Here is a 14137-nt window from a genome sequence, read left to right on the forward strand (position 1 = left end):
CAGACAACACAAAACAAATTGGAGGATTTTGGAGGGTGTGGTGGTTTGAATATGCTTGGCCCAGGGAATGATATTATTAGAAGGTGTGGTCTTGTTAGAGTAGGTGTGGCCTTGTTGGAGGAAATGTGTCACTGTGTGCATGGACTTTAAGAACCTTGTCCTAGCTGCCTGGCAGCAGTCTTTTCCTAACAGCCATCATATGAAGATATAAAACTCTCAACTCCTCCTGCACCATGCTTGCCTGGACACTGCCATGTTCCTGCTTGATGAGAATGGATTGAACCTCTGTAAGCCAGCCCCAATTAAATGTTGTCCTTATAAGAGTTGCTGTTGTGGTCATGGTTTCTTTTCTCAGCAATGAACTCTAACTAAGAGGATTTGTCTCATAATATTTTATCTTTTCTGTTGTTTGTTTTTCTTTAGTTCTTTAATTTTGTTTTGCCTTTTAGGTATTTTGTTACATAATTTCTGAATTTGTATTTTTTATGGCATTTGTTTGTGCAAATATGTATATCTCTGCGTATGTATGTGGTTTTGTGCCTTGATATCTATCTGTTTATTTTGTCCTGTTCAGTTCCAATTGTTTTATTTTTATCTTATTATTATTATTTTTAGATGTTGATTTGTTTTCTAATTAAATATATATATGCATATATGCATATATATGTATATATACATATATAGAAAGAGAGGGGGGAGGGAGAGGGAGAGAAAGAGGGAGAGGGAAGGAGGAGGGAGGGAGAGAGAGAGAAAGAGAGAGAGAGAGAGAGAGAGAGAGAGAGAGAGAGAGAGGGTGTGGATTTTATTGGGAAAAGATCTAGGAAAAGTGAAGGAGGGGAAATAATACTCAAAATATATTGTATGAAGAAAAATCTATCAATAAAAATAATTGAAAAATATGTAACCCGTTTACTGCACTGAGTTTTGTTATTTTTCTCGAAGAGTGTGTGTCGTCCCATTATAGAGTAACTCCATTTAACTCTACATATGTTCTCCCTTCCCTGTATTCTCTTTGTCCTTTCTTTCAAGACCCCATCACAATTTACAACTTCATTTTTCATTATTCTCCTAGAATCCTTTATATTACTTTATTCTATTCTATATCCTTTCATATGAAAACCTCTCCCCAAGGCCCCCTATTAATTTCCTGATGTCTTGGTTTATTCCAAATAAAATACCATATTTGTGGTCTCATAGCTAACATCCACAAATGAGAAAAAAATGCATACAATGTTTGCTGTTGTGGTATTGTATAACTCCCTCAATATAATTGTTTCTAGCTCCATCTGTTAATCTGCCCATATCATCCTAAATGGAGCTACACTTAAAATAATACTGCTGGCATCAAGAACATTATAGGACTTACTATTATTCTTACTCTTTTATAATATTTTGATCTAAGCACTATCTGGTGCAGTAAGGCAGGAGAATAAAATTAAATGCATACAAATAGAAAAAGAAAGAGTAAAAGTATCCCCATTTGCAAATGACATGATGTTATATATAAAAGATTCCAAAAATTTCTGGAAATAATAAATAGTTTCTTCAAGATGATAGGATACAGAATCAACCTGCAAAATCAGTAAGTTTTCTATGTCCTGGTATAGTATTGAGACTATTTTTATCCTTATTCTTCAAAATATTGTCCTACAATTTTCCTTTATGTGTGTATGACTTTGTCTTATTTTGGTATTAGGGTAATAGTGACTTTGTAAAATGAATTTAGAAACATTCCTTTAATTTTTTATTTTACAGAACAATTTTAGAGTTAATAATAGTGCTTCAAATACCTGGTAAAATTATGCACTGAATTTATTTTGCTCTGGTCTTTTTTCAGTTGGGAAATTTCAAGATATTGATCATATCACAATGGATGTTGCGGGTTATTTAAATTATTTTCCTCTTAATTTAACCTTGGTTTGTTTATATCTATATGTATATCTATCTATCTATCTATCTATCTATCTATCTATCTATCTATCTATCTACCTATCTATCTATCTATTATATTTATGGATATCTATGATTGATAGATAGATAGATAGATAAATAGATAGATAGACAGACAGATAGACAGATGAATAGATAGGGATATAAATATAAATATATAGATAAGTAGATATGGAGAAAGATTCATTAATTTTCTTTAAAATTTTTCATTTGATAAAATATAGATTTGAGGTTTAGCATGATTTCTGAAATTTCCCAGAAATCTCTCCCTTTGTATTTCTAATTTTACTAATTTAGGTCCTCTTTTTTTTTATCACTTTGGTTAAAGATTTGTCATTTTGTGAATCTTTTCAAAGAACCAATCATATATTTCATTGATTCTTTTCTGGTTCTTTTTTCTACTCTATTAATTCAGCACTTATTTTAATTATCTCTTTCCATGTACTCTTTTTGAGTGTTCTTTATTTGTGTTTGTCCAAGTCTCACATTCATCATTTGATGTCTCAAATGTTTTGATATTGAAACATTGGACTTCTTCTTAGTGCTACCTTCATTATTTCCCAAAGATTTTGGTATGTTGTACTTTTCTTTTTCATTTATTCTCAGGAATTTTATATTTCCTTCTTTTTGATGCAATTATCATTTAGTAGGATGTTGTTTAATACCCATAAATGTGTACTATTGCAGTTTTCATTGCTGTTGATATATAGCTTTATTCCATTGTGTTCAGATATAATGTAGGATATTGGTTTACTTTTCATACATATGCTGATATAGAGGAATTTTAATCCAGCAAAAATGGCTGTTCCAACAAGCAATCACATCTGAAGACCTTCTATATCTATGTGATCTGACTGGAATACAGATACAGCACACACATTTAGTCCCTCTGTCTGGAATACCTTTTAAAACTATTTTAATGCCTAAAAATGAAGATAAGGATAGTTTGTAGAAGAAGCTGCCATGTTTTAAATTGATGTCTATTTGAGGGACAGACATTGTGATGAATCAGAAAAAGATTTGATGAAATGAGCAGAAGATAGGATATACCCAGCTTTTACAAGACCAGGACACACACACACACACACACACACACACACACACAGAGAGAGAGAGAGAGAGAGAGAGAGAGAGAGAGAAGGAGAGGCAGTTTTTTTCATTTTTTTATTAGATATTTTCTTCACTTACATTTCAAATGCTATTCCAAAAGTCCCCTATACCCTGCCCCTACCTTGCTCCCCAACCCACCCACTCCTGCTTCCTGTCCCTGGCATTCCCCTATACTGGGGCGTATGATCTTCCCAAGATCAAGGGCCTCTCCTCCCATTGATGGCTGACTAGGCCATCCTTTGCTACATATGCAGCTAGAGACACAGTTCTGTTGGGTACAGGTTAGTTCAAATTGTTGATCCTCCTATAGTGTTGCCAACCCCTTTAGCTCCTTGGGTACTTTATCTAGCTCCTTCTTTAGGGGCACTGTGTTCCATCCAATAGATGACTGTGAGCATCCACTTCTGTATTTTCCAGGCACTGGCATAGCCTCACAAGAGGTATATCAGAGTCCAGTCAGCAAAATCTTGCTGGCATATGCAATAGTTCTTGATTTGGTGGTTGTATATGGGATGGATCCCCAGGGTGGGCAGTCTCTGGATGGTCCTTTCTTCCGTCTCAGCTGAGAACTTTATGAGAAAGGCAGTTTTACCAGAACAGTTTTACAATAACAGCTTGCAGGTAAAGACAGAATGACTAGGAACCAGAAGAATAGAACAGACTGCCATAGTTAGTTTGAGGCCAAGCAGAACAATTCAGTAAGAAGAGAAGAGAAGCTAGTTTGAATCAGTCAGGTTGGAGAGGAGTTTGGACCAGAACAGCTGAGTTGAACCTGTCAGCCTAAGTTCAGAGAGAGCTAATAAAGATAAGTTTATTTAGCAGTAAGACTCTAAGACCCAGATGACAATTATATGTGGTGAATAAATTTACTTTTACAAATATGAATACTCTTTTTTATTGAATGTGTATCCTTTAGGATGCAATATTCTGTTGATATTTTTTGGTTCTTTTGATTCGTGTTATAATTTAACTCTAGAGTTTCTTTGTTTAACTCTTTCCTAGGATACTAGTCTATTGATGAAAGTGGCAGATTGAAATCACCCCAAATCACTAAGTTGAGATCAGTCTGTGGCTTTAGATTTAACAGTGTTGTTATTGTTTTCTGTTTGTTTGTTTTTGGTGTCACCTTGTTTGATGACTATATACTTAAGATTGCAGTATGCTGTTGATGGGTGTTTTCTTTATTAGGTTTAAAGTGGCCCTCCTTACCTTTTTTTGCTTCTTTGGTTTGAAGTCTATTGTTTCAGATATTGATATGGCTATGACTTTTATTTCTTTATTACATTTGCTTGGAATTTGACTTTGTATTTATTTTCTTACCCAAAGATGTTGTCTCCTGTGATTCAGTATGTTTCTTGGAGGGGATAAAAAGATTCATCCTATTTTTTAACCCAACCTGTTAGTGTCTATCTTTTTTAAACCTCCCCCACTGTTAGGAATCTCATAACAAAACACCAAGCTACACAGCTATAACAAATATACAGAGGACCTAGGTTAGACTCATGCAGGCTCTCATTCAACCTCAGCAAGCACTGTTGAGTTCAGGCTTGTTGATTCTGTGTGTGAGAGAATTTTAAAACCCTAGTTACATTCAGCACTTGATCTTAGTCAAAAGTCCAAGAAGCAATTCCTAGTTACATTTTGGATATAGCATTTTTATTTCCTCCATTACACCCTTCTTCCCATATCTTTTTCCATGTCTCATTTTCCCGTTTCCCTCTTCCTTCTATTTATTAGTCCAAACTGAGAAAACAAACAGAAAGACAGAGTAGCCATTCAGCCATGGGAAAAGAAAGCAAAGAAAATGTAGAAAAGAGAAAAAACATTAGAAAAATAAATTCTCATTCGAGGAGTATGTCCTTCTCATCACACAGTAGATTAAATATTACTGCTTTGACTTCTCAATCTCCTGAGATTGGTTTAGCTATGAAAGACTACAACAAAACGTTCATTAGTGTGACATATGGTAAATATAGCAGAAGTGGGCCCCAACAAACTCATTCTGGTTAAATCTTGAAGCTGTAATTGTAAGATAATGGCCTCATCTTATTGTCAAGCAGTTACAGCATGAGACTAATAGGATGCCAGGGGAAACGTTGATCAGTACTTGAGAGCCTTAATTTTACCCAAATTTTATTCACCAACTTGTTCAATGAATAGGCCTCTTTTCTGAACTTGCTATTCACGCATGAGGTACAGAGCAGTTACATGCTTAAAAGTGATGGCCAAACCATGCTGACTGAAAGGTTCTGGAGAGTACTCAAGAGAGAAAATTAGATATATTATTCCAGAGACTAGCACAGATTGCAAGAGATGCTGGCAACATCTAGTTTGTGTTTATATAAAGATTTTGCTGAGTATTCCACTCATGGTATTCAATACATAAACTACTGCATTTTCCTGCTTTTCCAGTTTGCTTCCCTTAACAAAGATACTTTCATGTCTCCAACAGTGATTTGTGGGACTGAGCAAATGCTAAAGTCTGTTTAGTATTTTTGAGTTGACCTACAACAACAAATTCATATGTAAAGTGCTTAGAAACAATAATATCTCAGGACTACTAAACTTGTAACTATTCAGCTATCTCCAATTAATGTATGTTAATAGAAAATGATAGGTATTATATACAATTCTTATTTTAAATGAGTTAGGAACAATTGTCTCCCAATAATTACTTGTTTTGAATTTATTAATAAACCATTTACAGTACAGAGAAAGTGAAATGAAATGTCGTCCTTGTATCAAGCTAGTAGAATGGGCTCTGTTTTATGTAGTGTGTTGACCTCAGTGATGTTAGGATTCATTGTTCACACTTTGGACAGAATGAACTTGCCAACTGTCAAAGGTTTCTAATACCTAAAATTGGATGTTAAATGCATGACGTGGATTCATAAAAAACAATTAAAATATTTGAAGTAGCTTCTTAGAGTACATATCCAGCAACATTTCCCGACGTAGCAATTTGTGTATCAGGTTAATTGATCAGAGAAATTTAAGGGCAAAAACTGTTTAGGGTAAAAATGTATGGAGAAATAAAAGATTTTGATTTTCCCAAATCAAGTACCTATGGTGCACTGGAAGGAGAGCTGCTGCTTTTTCTTACACTCACAGAATAGTTTCCACAGGTCACAACTGGTAAGTAGAAGTGATCCCTCAGGTGAGGAACCAAGGAAGTCAAAATGTCCTTATCCTAGTCTTCTTGCCTGTCTTCCTTTTGTATCTTCTGTTACTTGTTATAATTCTGCTTTTTGGTCCTTTGAATCAAAGTCTTCTGTACCTCGGTGTGACCTTGAATTCCCAAAATGACCTTGAAGTCCTAATACTTTTTCCTTTGCCTCCTAAGTGCTGAAACACTAGGCTTGTTTTTGTTAAGATTTTGTTAAGCATACCCATTTCTGTTAAGATTCTTAAAAACCATAAATCATCCCTTTTCTTAAAATGCTCTAGCATCAGGCCTCCCCAACTCACTTAAAAGACAGCCCTCTCAATGTGAATATGTTTCTATGCTTCTGTATTTTGTTACCTTTGAACTTCATCTCCCACCATTCATGTCCTATTTAATTCTGCTAACTAACTTCCTCTAGATTGTGCACCAGGATTTTTCCTTTGCCTGGAAAAATAGGCATTCTATACCGTGAGTGTTAGAGAAATCTGGTACCCCTTGGTCTGCACCATCTGCTAGAGAGCAAAAAGTAATTGAAGCCCAGTGAATCCCTAACCTAAAACTGGAAGCACCTGTATGCTGTATGATCCCTTATTTATTTCCAGAAATATGGTGGTAGTACCTGCTATGCTGAAAAATCTCAACACTAGTGAAAACTTCACTGGCTCACAAATCTAATATTACACCACTGTTGGCACCCAGATTTTCCATTCATTCATTCTCTCTCTCTCTCTCTCTCTCTCTCTCTCTCTCTCTCTCTCTCTCTCTCTCTCTCTGGTAGTATTCATGTTGTCTGCCTTCTATAATTTATCTATTAGTTCTGTCTCTCACAACTAGAATATAAGCTCTATGAGGCTAGGATTTCCCTCATCTATCATTTCTGAAACTATTGTTTAAAACAGTGCCAGGCACACAGTCTGTTCCAATAGCATTTGCTGTTTGAATGAAAAGGAATGACAGATGTGCATATCTCTTCCTTTTTCTGGACAGGTGTGAAAATGATTTGAGCTTCCCTGGAGACTCTATGCTGGTTTTAGTTAGTCCTAGATTCCCATGGAGACTGTACGAGTAATTCAGATTTCCTCTCTTCTGAAATCAATCAAGTAATATAAAAATGTTTTGAAAACATTTAAATTACTGTATTTTAATGTAATTTAAGTTCTCTCAAAAGTTTATTATAAACATTTTCTATTTGTTTTTGAACTAAAAAAGCTATATGTAGATCAAAAATCTCCAGCACAGCAACCTACGTAACAACATGTCAGTTTTGAACTACCCTTCTGTGATCATCTGAAGTCAATTTATAAGTTCAAACAACTCAGATTCTCAATTTGTATTCAGCAGCATTGGTATGAGATTTCTACTGTGTGTTAGTGCCTAAGCAGAATACTGATTTAAGGATGAAACAGTCCCTCCAATAAAATCTATACATTCCAAAAATATCATTAAACTTTTATTGATTATGAATTTTGTTTAATAAAAGGAAAGAAATATGTCAGATTAGACGTGAAAATAGAATTAATGGTATTCAAGAAGCTTAAAGATGTGCATCTGTCTAGTTACTTTTCCAAGAACTAAAATATCATTTTAAAGGAGTATATTCAAACACCATCTTATATGTATATAAGATCATATATATATATATGGGTCTCATATATCCAAGAATAGCTTTGAACCTTTGCTATGGCAATGTAGTGAAAGATGGTCTTAACCTACTGATTCTCCTAACTTCAAACCCTAAGTGCTAAAATTGCAGGTATATGCCAGCACTGTTTTAAGCTGTGTTGGGGAACTGAACTAGGGGCATTGTTCATGTCAAAGACTCTTTCAACTGAGAAACTGCCTCAGTCAAAGTGTAACTTTTAATCTAACATTTTTATCATAAAAATATTTATCTTGTGACATGACATTCTGAATGCTTTGGAAAGAATGTGAGTCTTTAGGAAGCTAAAGAGATTTCTGAATCTAATTGATTCATTATAAATAGGGAAAATTTTGATTTTCAAATGACTTCAAGACAAAAATAATAACAGAAAAGAACAAATTTTAACCTTTGATATCTGAAGATTGATAGATCTTCTGTTTGGCTTGGGAGAGATGGGGCTGAGAGACACAGAATCACCACACTTGGCACAAGTTAAAGCAAACAGCTAGAAGGTTAGCATTTTCTTGGTAAAAGCTTTCACTCCTACTTCATTGGCATGCTCGAGAGAGATGCAGCAGAAAAGAGAGGAGCAGTGGACTAGAATCTTTATTGTGACCACTGGGGTTTGGGTTTTTCTTCAAAGAAATGAAAAATGTGATGGGTACTATATTTTAAATATAAAATAACAGTAGTTTGTAAAGTCAGTGGAACAGGAAAAGGACTAGAGATTGAAGGATTAGCATGTATTCTGAAGAGAGTGTGGAAGACTCAGGCCTAAAGTGATTTCTTTGTCACATCTCTACCATAAAGGCTCAACTAACTATAGAAAAGTAGGGGTGGAAATATTGGAAGAACCAAATGGTGTGGAAGATTCCAAGGAAACTGTGTTTTCCAAGTACAAAAGGGCTGATGTACATGGAAACTCATGGGTACTGTGATGGGATGCACAAGACCTGCCCAAGTTCAAGCCAGTCAAAACTCTACTACCATAAAAAATGGAAAACAGATGCCAAGTTCCACCCATGGCCAATAAGCCATTTGTGATTGACAACTGACTGAAGAGAAAAGATTGGTTTTCTTCTGGTGAAACCAGTTGTTTCACACTCCAGAGCAAGCCCTAGGATCAGAAGCAGTTTTGGCCAATTCAAAACAGACTTCATGATTTGTTTGTTTTGTTTTGTTTTGTTTTGTTTATTTATTTGTGTGTGCATAAGTAATTTTTTCATGTTTAATTGTTTTGTCATAGTTTCATGATTATTTTTATGTAAAAGAAAGTTGCTGTCCAAGTGGGGGAATAGAAACTTAGAATGAGTTGGGACATGGGAAACAATTTGATCAAAATATTGTATGTAAACCTAATACATTTTCCATAAACAAAAAGTGGTGCTACCAACAAAGCCAGAAGACAACATGTTTAGAGAATTTAGTTGCAATAAATTATACATGACCACTTAGGGACTCACGGCAATGCTAACAAAAACAGAAGATACCCATAGGTATTAAGGGAAGTCCACCATCATGTGAAAACAGCCATCATTAACAAAGCCTTAGCACCAACTACAAGCAGCTTTCAAAACATTTTCTGCTTGAGTTACTGTATTGTCTTTTAGATGTAAAGATTTTGTTGTTGACTTAGGAAATTGAAAATAAATGTCAATAGTCAAATGTGAACTTGTACAACAACTCTTTTGCTTTTAGTGTTCCCTATTATAGAACATAAACAAAAATAAAACCTGCAGAAATGAGTTAACTCTTGTGTAGTAAATAAAGTATTCAGTTGATAAAAGGGGACACTTTAGAAAATAACAATTCTTTCCATTGACAGTATATTAACATATCATATTTTTGAAAACCTGTTAAACTTTGTGAATCTTCCCTTCTATGTATCTAGTTATCCATGCCTTCCCAGAAAAAGGAAGTTTTCTGATTATAATAATGTGAATTAAGATATTTTAAACTCAGAGAGAACACAGCATATAAATCTACAATGCTTAATTGCACTGTTAGTATGTACTTTCCAATTACGGGAGGTTTCACTTGAATTAATGACTAGCATTGGTTATTACTATCCATATAAAGCACATAAATGTGGTAAATGCTTTATATGGAAAAACCTAACTCAATCTTCAGGATACATCTAATCATTAACTATCATTTACAAATTTCCTAATTCCATTTGTACTCTGTATACAAAGTAAAACGTAGAATCTTAGGATTCTATACTCATTTGTCAGTGAGACAGAAATCCAAACCTACAAAATTAAACCCAATCTTACTTTGACTCTATACAGTAGCCTAGTACAATGTTGTATGAGAGGCTTCATTAGCAGCTGATGCAGACAGATGTAGAGACCAAATATCAGCAGAACTCAGGGAGTCTTGTAGAAGAGTCAGGGAGAGCGGAGGATTGGGGGAGCCTGAGGGGTCAAGTGAGCTGCAAGACCTACAGAGTTAACTAATCTGGGTCCATGGGGGCTCACAGAGACTGAACCACCAACCAAAGAGCATGCATGGACTGGACCTGGGCCCCCTTCACATATAAACCTGATGTGCAGCTTGGTCTTCATATGTGTTCCCCAACAATTATAACAGGGGCTGTCTGCCTTGGACTCTGTTGTCTGCCTTTGGATCCCTTTCTCCTAGCTGAGCTGTCTTGCTTGGCTTCAGTAGGAAAGGATGTGCTTAATTTTGCTGCAGCTTGATGTCCTAGTTCAGGTTGGCACCTAGGGGGTTCAGGATCTCTTCCCTGAGAAGAAGGGGATGGGAAAATGGGAGAAGGTGGTGAGAGAGTAGGACTGGGAGAAGAGGAGGGAGGGGTGGCTGTGATCAGGATGTAAAGTAAACAAACAAATGAATGGATGAATAAATAAATAACACAATCCAAAAAAAGAAGAAAGAAAAAGGTTCATTTCTAGAGCACTAACATTTTCATCCATGTTACCAATTATCATATTTATTTTATTAATATTTATATTTTGCCAATTATGTGGTTGTTTATTGCTTTAAATTAGACTTTTAAACTATCTTTTTGCATTTTATATATCATATCACTTTTGCTTTAAAATTTTATTGAGAAATTGTAAATTTATCAATGATATAATAATGATCTATGTACTCTCTGTATTTCTCTTGTTTGGCATAACTCTAAAAATAGATATGTTCCTCAATTTTCATTTCATGTACACCTCCAAATTTTTTAGTGTTTGTTTTTGTGTGTGTGTGTGTGTGTGTGTGTGTGTGTGTGTGTGTGTGAATCTGCTTGGTCAGTTGTCACTGGATTTTGGCTCCCATGACTTTATAGTAGGACACTAACTACATTAATTGAAAAATAATTTGAATAATTATTCCAGTATAATTAATAACATTTCTTCACTTTGCTTTTGTTCAATAATATTCAGGTAAATCACCATTAAAATACTGTTGGGAAAAAGATAGGTTATAATTTACTAGAGTCAGAGTTATTGAAATGTGGAAGAGTGATGATAGAGGCAAAGAGTTAATTATGTATGAGACAGAAACTGCATAGGTTAGAATATGAGAACCAATAAGGAAACAGTATAGAACTGGGGAGAAAATGAAAGGACATTCATTAAATGCCTTTTCTGGTTACATAAAAAAAAATAGCTTCAAATGTAAACATATAAATTAAAAATAAAATGAAATGGAAAGTATGGTAGCATGGATGTTTCTTTCTACTTAGAATTAATGTGGCCTCCTGAGTCTCTATGTTACCTTTTGTAGTTGGCTCTCCATGTGGAGAGATGACTGCTATCCTTAATCCCCAAACAAGTTTGATCTGTGTGTCCTCCCTGCTGAGAGGAGTTTCTGTGTCTGATCTACCTTTCTGTGGAAGTGTCCGTTTTGTGAACCCATCCCCCACCTGCCATCTAAATCATTCTCTCTGCTGGGTTTTAGGTCACAGTTTTGACATGTGGCTTTCAGTGCTCAAGGCTCTAGAAAAGGATTGGTTGGTCCACCCATGGTTATATTTCTCTTTGGTGCTCTCCTGTAGACATGATCTCATTTATTTTTTTCACCAATGGCCCAGAACTCTTACCTAAGAATAATCGTGTCTATCCAGATGATGGTGCTTGGTTTGTTATACTTCCCCTGTCTCCCATGTGATCACTTGCCTAGGCAGTGGTAACAGCCATGCATTATGTATGTCTCTTTAGGTTGTTCACTCTAGAGTTGCTTGTAGAGAACATCAGTTTTGAACTATCATTCCTAACTCCTGCTATACCCTCTTCAACTATAATACTGCTTAGTACTTTTACTAAAATATTAAAGAATATATTTTTTTCTCAGCACTCATAGTACTATCTTCGAAATTCACTAGGTATAGATACATCAATTCTCAAAAAGACACAGGAAAATTAAAATAATATCTTGTATCTTATCTGAGTATAAAGGCAAAAAATCTGAATATTAACAATAGTAGAAATTCCATAAAGTCATGGAAGCTAAACAACCCAGTACTGTATATAAAAAAAAGAATCACCCAAATCTAAAACAATAGATAATAAAACATAATCAAAATCATGGCTGAAATTAGTGAAAGATAAATCAAAGAACTGACCTCAAAAAGTCAAGGAAATGAAGTCTTAGCTCTTTAAATAGATTCATGTGATAGACAAACCTTTAGTCTAGTAACCAGACTAAAGTGAGCGTGTACCATAAATAATGAAATCAGAGATGAAAAAAGAGATAATACATCAAACAGAGAAAATTTAGAGAATCATGGGGCCATACTTCAATAATCTATATATAGCATTAAACTGGAAATTCTAAAGTATTGAGATGTCTTTACACACAGACATGCACACTTTGCACATTTATACACTATCAAAGCTAAATCAAGGTGACATAAACAATTTCAGTAAACCCATAATATGAGATAGAAGCTAGAATTGAAAATCTTCCAATCATAAAGACAACGGCAACTTGGATTCAGCATAGATTTGTACTGAAAATAAAACAAACAAGAATATATAAATAATTTAGCTCAAATAAACCTCAAATTATTCTGTAAATTACAAACTAAAGAGCCATTTCCAATTCTTTGTATACTGTTAACAGTATCACCCTAGTACCACTAAGAAGGGAAAATACTTGTTTGATAAAGCCTTTAAAACATTGAGGAAAATAATTGAAGATATCAAATAGAAAAGCTTTATGTGATCATAAGTTATAAGTAAAAAGAAGAGAACATTGAAAGGGAGATAGGAGAGAGTTGACTTTGGAAGCCAGAGGGAGGTAGTAGTTCATGGGTATGGTCAAAATACATTGTGTAAGTGCAGGAATTTTCTAAAAGAGCAAAATCATTCAAAAATCTCATATAGTACTTACTTCAGCTGCACATATATTGATATTGGAATACTACAGTGAAGGTTAACATGGCTGCTGCAAGGATGATGTGCAAATTTTTGAAGAGTTCCATATTTGGACTGGCTTTTTAAGGAAAAATGAAAACAGAGTTGGATAGGTGTGGAGATGGGAATCTGAGAAGAGTATGGAGAGCAGAAAAAGACTGTAAGAAATTTTCAAAGAATAAATAAAAACGTAAAAAGCCTCCACAAAAAGAAGAAGATCATTTTTTTCAGGAGATGGGTTGGTCGAATGAGAAAAGATTGTAAAATCAGTGTTCAGTACTTGAGTTGAAAATGTTCCCTTGTAAGAGAAAAACAATTTCAGTGAACATTGTCTTCCAAAAGCCAATTTATGCTGAATTTTGTCACATATACACATCAGCCTCTTCCATTCCATTCTGAACTTCTATGGAGATAACAGTCATGGCAATCTGTTACGAACATTTCCTTACAACCAAGGATACTCAGAGTGGCACAAATAGCCTTCACCCAGGAAGAGCACACCAAATCCAATACCTAGTGGTCAGGCATGAATACAAGTAGTAGTAGCACATAAAACAATGAAAAAAAGAGCTCATGAATTTGAAAGAGAGCAAGAAAAAGTATTAGGGGAAGTTTGGAGGAAGGAGAGGGAAGGAAGATATGCTATAATTATATATAACCTTAAAAATTATTTAAAACATAATTCATTAATTCATTTTGTATAATATACACTTAATTCATTTGGTATAATATACACTTAATTCATTTGGTATAATATACACTATTCAAAACAGGCAGTGGTGACACAGGCCTTTAATCCCAGCACTTGGGATGAAAAGGCAGGTGGATTTGAGTTCGAGGCCAGCCTGGTCTACAGAGTGAGTTCCAGGAAAGTCAAGACTACAGAGAAATTCTGTC

General features: G+C 34.8%; 1 non-coding gene across 1 annotated transcript; it reads left to right on the forward strand.

Moving 5' to 3' along the window:
- Nucleotides 1–13209: 13209 nt before the first annotated feature.
- On the forward strand, nt 13210–13314 carry Gm26101. The gene has a single exon (XR_003948439.1). It is a non-coding gene; the product is annotated as a U6 spliceosomal RNA (small nuclear RNA).
- Nucleotides 13315–14137: the final 823 nt, after the last annotated feature.

Source organism: Mus musculus, chromosome 9 (genome assembly GCF_000001635.26).
Source record: "Mus musculus strain C57BL/6J chromosome 9, GRCm38.p6 C57BL/6J".
Classification (NCBI taxonomy): Eukaryota; Metazoa; Chordata; class Mammalia; order Rodentia; family Muridae; genus Mus; species Mus musculus.